The following is a 7,916-nucleotide window of genomic DNA, read 5'->3' as shown; positions in this document are numbered from 1 at the left end:
ACTATATTACAGTCCCTGGATCTCCTCTCTACCCACCTCATTTCCCTGATTCCCTTGGTCTATTCTACTGATCTATCTTATCCTCGTTTATTTATTTATTTTCAATTGGAGTTTTATAGATGCATATAGAGGGGGAATCCACTGTGGCACATTTACACACACTCTTGACCCTTTTCCCATCCCTTCTTCCTTTCTCTGGATCTCCTTCCTCTATTCCACTGACCTTCTCTATGTCATATCCAACCCCGTTTTTCCACTTACTTTCCTCTAGATTCTGCATCTGAGAGAAATCACTTGACCCTTGACTTTCTGAATCTGTCTTATTTCACTTAGAATGATGTTTTCTTCTTCCATCCATCAACCAAAATATGTCACAATTGAAATATTCCTTTTGAATGAGTAAAACTTTACTGTGTACATATATCACATGTTTTTTTTTTTCATTCATTCATGTGTCAACCACCATCTGGCTAGTTTCATAACTGGCTATTGTGAATTGTGCTTCCATAAGCTATGATATGGTTGTATCAATGTAGTATACTGATTTTAGTTCTTTTTGGGTAAATACAAAGGAACTGTAAAGCTGGGTCATATAATGATTGAATAAATGTTGTCAAATGGCCATACTGTACAAAAGTATCATACAGATTTAATGCAATTCCAATTAAAATCCCAATGATATTCTTCATAGAACTAGAAAAAAGGAATCACAAAATTTATTTGGAAAAATAAAAGACACAGAATAGCCAAAGCAATTCTTAGAAAGAAGAATGAAGCAGGATGCCTCACAATACCAGACCTTATAGTATACCACAACTATAGTAACAAAATAGACATGTAGACCAATGGTACAGAATAGACAGCAACAGAGACCAACCCCCATAAATACAGTTATGACATACTAAACAATGGTGCAAAAAAATACTTCAGAGAAAAGATAACTTCTTCAACCCACAGTGCTGGGACAACTGAAATCCATGTGCAGCAAAAGGAATCTAAACCCCTATCTCTCACCCTGCATAAAACTCACCTCGAAATGGATTAGGACCTAGGGATTAGACAAGAGTCCCTGTGCCTAATAGAAAAAAAGTAGATGTGAAGGGCTTTATCTAAGAACCACGAACAGTAAAATTAGGATAATCCTGAAATGCATCTTTGTCATTTCCCTAAAACAACTCTCTTTGCATTAGTGTCCCTACAGTGTCCTTTACCTATTTGTTCCTGAGACTCCAGATGAGAGGACAGCTGGAATGTGTTCCCAGTGTGTACACCTGCATACAGCAGACCACTGAGCAGTGTAGCCAGGGTCATGTGGACACAAAACTGGGGGTTCATTATGAAGGGTTACTGGAGGAGCTGGAAGATGGCCACATGGTGGTCCCAGGCCATGATGGTAACTGAAGTTCAAACATGCACAAAATGACCAAGAAAGTATGGATTGCACAGCCAGTGACTGAAATGGTCTACTTACCAATGAGATAGTTGACATAGGCATAGGGGACAGTCATGGAAATGTAGCACATGTCCAATATGAACAGTATCCAGGGGAAGAAGTACATGGGTATGTGCAGGTTCTGGTCAACAGTGGTGACAGTGACAATGAGCAGATTCCCTAACAAAGTACCCAGGTAGATCAGTGAGAATACCTTGAAATAGAAAAAAAAATCTCAGATTCTAGGTATCAAGAAAGCCTAGGAGGAAAAAAAATTCAGTTACAATAGTGAAATTAGCTATTTGTTGGAAATTCTGGTTGTGAAAAAAGAAAGATATGAGAGAGAAAGCAAAGCGTGATCAGTACTACTCCTTTACATATTCAAGGGCACATTATTTTCTTCTATTTAGCGGTAGGTTTCCCAGCAGATAAAAGGTCACTATTCTTTTTCTGATATAAACATATATTTTCTGGTATAATCATTTCTAAGCAGAGTGTACCTCCCATTGCAGGTGTGGAAGTCTGCAGCCCAGGGTCTGGGTGTGATCTGCAGGGCTTGTCCTCAGCTCCTCCATCAAGCCTCATCTGACCTCCTAAGACTCCCATGTGGAGCACTTCCAGGGTTGCCCACCTCCTCTCCAGCATACCTACTTGGGGGATAGTGCATTCCTTAGTTGTCTGTGTATTTTTTACCTTCACACACTTCCATGATAAAATTTAAACATTATTTTCTGATTTAATCCACAATTAGTAATTCAAATTATAATTCCTAATTCAGATTATAAATATTTTTATTTTTATTTTTTAATATGTATATAACCTTGGAATACTTATCACCATGAACATGAAAAAAAATTCACTCACAAGGACAGAGTCTCTAATAAACAACCTATTCCATTTCAGGCCTGCAGGTCCTGCGTGGTAAAAACTGCGGTGACCTGACAGCATCTGGACTCTCCTTCAGTTCCCCACTCTCCCTTTTGCTCACCCCCACACGGATGTTGCTGCCTCCTGGCCACTTGACCTCTGCCAGGAACTTGTTCCAGCTGCCACTGGGACTCTCTTTTCCTCTCCAAAAATTGGCATAAGTTTCCAGTCCAGGTGATGTACTCCTAAACTTCTTTTTACCATAATATGATTTTACTCTGTGTTCAGCAGCACAAAGTCGAAGATTTCTTTGTCTATACAATAATTTGCTTTCCTCTTCTTGACACTTCATTTTATTCCTTTCTTCTCAATGGCATCACAAGTATACAAAAAGATACTGTATATCTTAAAAGGAAGGTTTTGCTCATAGATATAGCACTTTTGCAGTAGCTCAAACCAGTTCATTCTCAAGTCACCTACATTGTCATTTCCTCTGCCCTCTGCAAATCTGGATCCTCCTCAGCAACTTGACAGGTTAACCATACTCACACTTAGAAACATGACCTACTGCTTAGCCTTCCTCAGCTCCTCTGGAAATGTTTGTGTCTCCCATGGTCAGGGGTGGGTGGCCAGACACAGGCAGGCTGCTGTTAATTTCACAGTGTGAGTGATGTTCAAGGTGTTCTACTCCCTTTACCTGCAATCTGGGTCTTTGTGCATCCCCCCATCCCTCCCTGTCACAAACCTGAATCTCACTTCTGAGGAACTTCCTTGTTCACAACCTACCCTAGAAATTGTTGACAGAGCCCCTTTTCTACTGTGACATAATTATTTAAATTCACCCATTACTATATACTGGGCTTTAAAGAACAGTCAAATGCAACAATTTCTCTGGAAACTGCTTTCCAATCTCAATTTTTTTCCACTCTTGTGTAGTGTTAGAAATCAGCTTGTTGTACTACCTTTCACTAAGTCAGTAGGTATTCATCAGCCAAATCACTGGTGTAAATTTTTTGATTTGGGACTTTGTATCTTAAACTTTATACCCTTTTAGGAGCAAGTGCATTACTTACTGCACAATAGTTAAAGCCTGGTGGCTTTACTGACTGACCATTCCCCTGGACTGACTTCCTTTATGCTACTGATTTACAAAGGAATAGCTCCCAAGCAGACTCAGCCCCTTACACACTGCTATAGCACACACAGTGTATGTTGGTCGAAGGCCATGCAAGCCCAGGGTCCTGTGCACTCGCAAGGTAAAGTCTCTGTACAGCTGTAATCACTCAAAAAGCATTGTTTATGACACAAATATGGTCACCACTATTTCAGATGGTGAAGTTTTAGAAAGAAGAAAAATATTAATATTTTTAAGTATTTTGATTACCATGACAGAAAAAATACAATAATATAATATGTAAGCATGTAAATCCATATAACAAATTTAGAAGGTGATGGGTGAAGAGACAAATCCATATTAAAAATCTTGCAGCTTTTCACCCTTCTATACTTTCAGGCCCTGTAAGGGGTCCTTTCTGACCATCCCTAGACATTTGTGTCAAATAAAAGATGGAAAAATACATATGTTTTCAGGATATGGAAGCTCATCTAGAATTATAGAGACATTTTTTGTTTCTATATTTTTCCTACTAAACAAGATAATATTTTAGTTCCTCAAAAAGAACTTATCAAATTCTCTAGTAAAGTAGTTTGAATTATATAACTTATTTGATATCTTTCTTTGCTTCTGTTGTTTAATTACCTCTTGAAAAATTATTCTCTAAATTTGACTTACTTTTTTCATGGATTATTCCCATAGGAAACTTCAGATTATGGTGATGGTAAAATATATATTAATCATATCCTAGCTTTCATACAGCCTCACATCCTGTATATCTACAAAATATAATTACTTTATGAACCTACTTTTTAAATTAAGGAATAAGCTTTATGTTCTGAAGTTTGATTTCAATAATTTCATAGTGTTCAGAACTACATTCTCCTTTAAGGGTGAAAAGGTTTATTGAAAATTCCCCCAGAAAATCCATAAAATGGTTCATAAGTAAAACAAATCTCCATTCGCAGGAGGGTCATGAAAATGATTATGAGGAGAGGTTAGCATATTTTTAATGCCAGTAATATGAAGAAAGACTGCTGCAAGTACTTCTCTCTGTAAGTGGGGAAGCTGGGGTTTCCACTTTGGTTCTTCTCTTTTTATTGCTTAAAATAAGGAAATTTAAGTATCATAAATTGACTGCATTTAAAAAATGCAAAAGATTACTTGGATTATAAGATATGGGAATTAATTACTTTCTAAATTACTTTTCCCCCTATTAACAATGATCCCACTTAGTGCTATTGATCAATCAATGAGGAATGCTGAGGGACATTTTATTACATCATAAACTTCATAATATGCTTCCAAAGCTCTGTAATCCTATTGTAATCATTTTGCCACTGGACAAACATCATCATCACACACAATATACCTTTAATATGAAATGTGAAAAATTATTGAAAAGGAGAACATAATTATGGTCAGGACAAAAAGCTGAGGTTAATGAATTCAAAATGGTTCAATGAAAATTGTACATTCTGGTAAATATTTTTATCTCCAACAGTTGCTAAAAAATATGAATGTATGTCATTTGCACAAATAAATTCTTATCTATCTCCTTGTCACCTGCAAGAAGTTTGGCATTTTGTGTTCCTGGTGCCTTTATAAGAAGGTATTTTTCTGTCATTTTGTAAATTTATTTTCAAAACATTCTGTGTTGTTCTTGGGATGCACTTACACCAATATTTGATGGACAAGTTTGTGCATATGATAGTGGACTAACTTTTGTTCTTGTCAGCAGTATGTGAGTACATTGATTTCTCTCAACTCTAGCTACAAGAGTTCCACCAACTGACCTGCAGTTTATGGCTAGTCAATATCATTTTACTCTCCTTTGCTTTTTATTTAATTTACTCATGTTGAATATGACCCACACCTTCAGTCACAAACCTTGAGGGGACATTTATCGCTTATCACAATTGCTCAGAGACTCCCCTTATGCTGAAAGTCCTCACAGTGGGTATGAAGGCAGGAAAATCCAATCTACTAGGTTTCATTTCTTCTGGGATCTGATCTCATCCACTGTGTCTTTTGCTCTTTCCACATATTTTCTCTGCCTGGCTCAATGGTCCCAGACAGACCAGGGGAGCTGCAACTCCAGCCTGAATAGCCCATTGCCCTCAGTGCCTACCCCAGCTAATTTCACCTGGTCCAGAGGCCTGAGTCCATTTATTTTTTTCTTCCTTAATTTTACTCATCAATATTTTCTAGTTTTAAGTGCTCAGATTGTTCACCTCTTAGGTTAAATTTAGTCCTAAGTAGTTGATACAATTTTTTTTAGACTTGTCCTTTCTAGTTATACATTACAGTAGAGTATATTTTGACATATTTATATGTAGTATGATTTGAGATATGTTATTGTGATGCCTCCAGCTTTGCTCTTCTTCCATAGGATTGCTTTGGCTATTCTGGGTACCTTATTCTTCCAAATGAATTTTAGGACTGTTTTTCCTAGTTCTGTAAAGACATCATTGGCATTTTGATGGGGATCACACTGAATATGCACAGATCTCTGGGTAATGTGATAATTTTGTCAATGTTAAGTCTTCTTGTCCAAGAACTGGGAGGTCTTTCCATTTTTTAAGTTTCTTCAATTCATTTTTTCAATTTCTTTCTTCAGTGTTCTATAGTTTTCATTGTAAAGAATTTCATCCTCTTGGTTAGATTGTCAATTTAAAAAAATTGAGGTTGTTATGAATAGGAGAGTTTTATTGATTTCCTCTCTCAGCAGATTTATTATTGGAGTACAGGAAGGCTATCAATTTTTATGTTTTATCTTAGTATTTTGCTAAAGTTATTTATCATCTCTAGAAGTCTTCTGGTGGAATTTGTGGAGTCTTATATAGAATCATGTTATCACCAAATAGAGATAATGTGACTAGTTCTTTTCCTATCAGTATCCATTTAATTTTTTTCTCTTGCCTGTGGTGAGAGTAGATATCCATGTTTTGTTTCTGATTTTACAAAAAATGTTTTCAGTTTTTCTCCATTTAGTATGAAATTGGCTTTGAGTTATTCATATATACCCTTTATAATGTTGAGATAAGTTTTTTTATCCGTATTTTATCCAATGTTTTTAACATGAAGGAATGCAGAATTTTATCAAAGATATTATTCCAATGTTAAGGAATGTTGCATCTGTGTTCATCAGGGACATTGTTCTATAGTTTTCTTTCCTTGATGTGTTTGTCTGATTTTGGTATCAGGGTTATACTGGATTCATAGAATGTAATTGGGAGTGTTCCCATCTTACAATATCTTGGAAAATTTTGAAAAAGACTGGAGTTACTGTCATTGATATAATGGACAAGTGTAATATCTTGTGGAAGAGACAGATGTTCAAGATCTCTATAAACTAAGCTGTGACACAGACCTGAAAAGTTTTTGTACCTCTGAGGAAGGACAATGAACGTACACTGCTGGGCTTGTCAGCTGAGAGCAAATTGTTTCTGGTGGTACTTATTATGCACCAGGATGGGAAAAAAAGCATTTGCCAAATCAATAGCAACATACCAAGTACCAGGAATCACCACCTGAATAATCTTATGATAATAAACTTCCATTCTCCAAGAACCATCTGTCTTCTGCTCAGACCAGATAAGAGAGTTAAATGGGGCTGTCATGGGAATCACCACCCCTGTATCCTTCAAGTCCTTGATGTTGGCATTAATCTCTACAATCCTCCAGGGATGAGCTATTGCTGTTGATTCACTATTTTCCCAGGTATAGGCAATTTCAGAGGTTTCGCTTTAGACTTTCCCACCATAATAACCCTCACTCCACAGATTAGAGAACCAATGTGTGAGTTTTTCCAAGTGTGAAGTCTATCTATCCTGATTATATGTTTTGAGACTCATAAATAACCACAGGATATATTGGGGGGCCCACTGGACCCACTGTGAGTTGGACCTTGGCCAAAACTTCACTGATCACCTGACCTCCAAAAGCCCTTACATGTAGTGGAAAGGTATAATGACGTTTTGGATCTTTCAGAATCAATATCACTTCAGAGCCTGTCTCTAGTTGTCCCCAAAAGTCTGATCATTGCCTTTTCCCCAATGTATAGTTACCCTGGTAAAAGGACTTAGGTCCCTTTGGGGAAGGATGGGAGAAAGATTAACAATAAAGATTTTTGATATTGTACCAAGGTCCTCCCTCAAGGGGACCTGGCCTCACCTTCATTCCACAGGTTCTGGATCTGTAAATTGACCCAAAATTGGGGAGTGGTTAAGAGACCGTGATTCTCTGGTGTTGATTTGGGGCAGACTTTTGTACAATTTGCCCTGGAAATTTTCTGTTAATATAAGTCAAGTAAGAATTTGGTGGGTTTCCCATTTATGTGGCTTCTAGAAACACCATGCTTAATTAACCAACACCAGAGATTTACAAGAGTCAGGCCATTGTGTTCATTTCTTACTCTTTGCTGTCCATTATGCTAACTATGACCACCCCATCTTTGTCACCAAAGGGACGCTTTGTCACCAAAGAGGCCACTTGTCCTCT

This window comes from Spermophilus citellus, assembly GCF_964194105.1.
Source record: "Spermophilus citellus genome assembly, chromosome: 1".
NCBI lineage: Eukaryota > Metazoa > Chordata > Mammalia > Rodentia > Sciuridae > Spermophilus > Spermophilus citellus.
Note: the sequence above shows the minus strand (reverse complement) of the source record.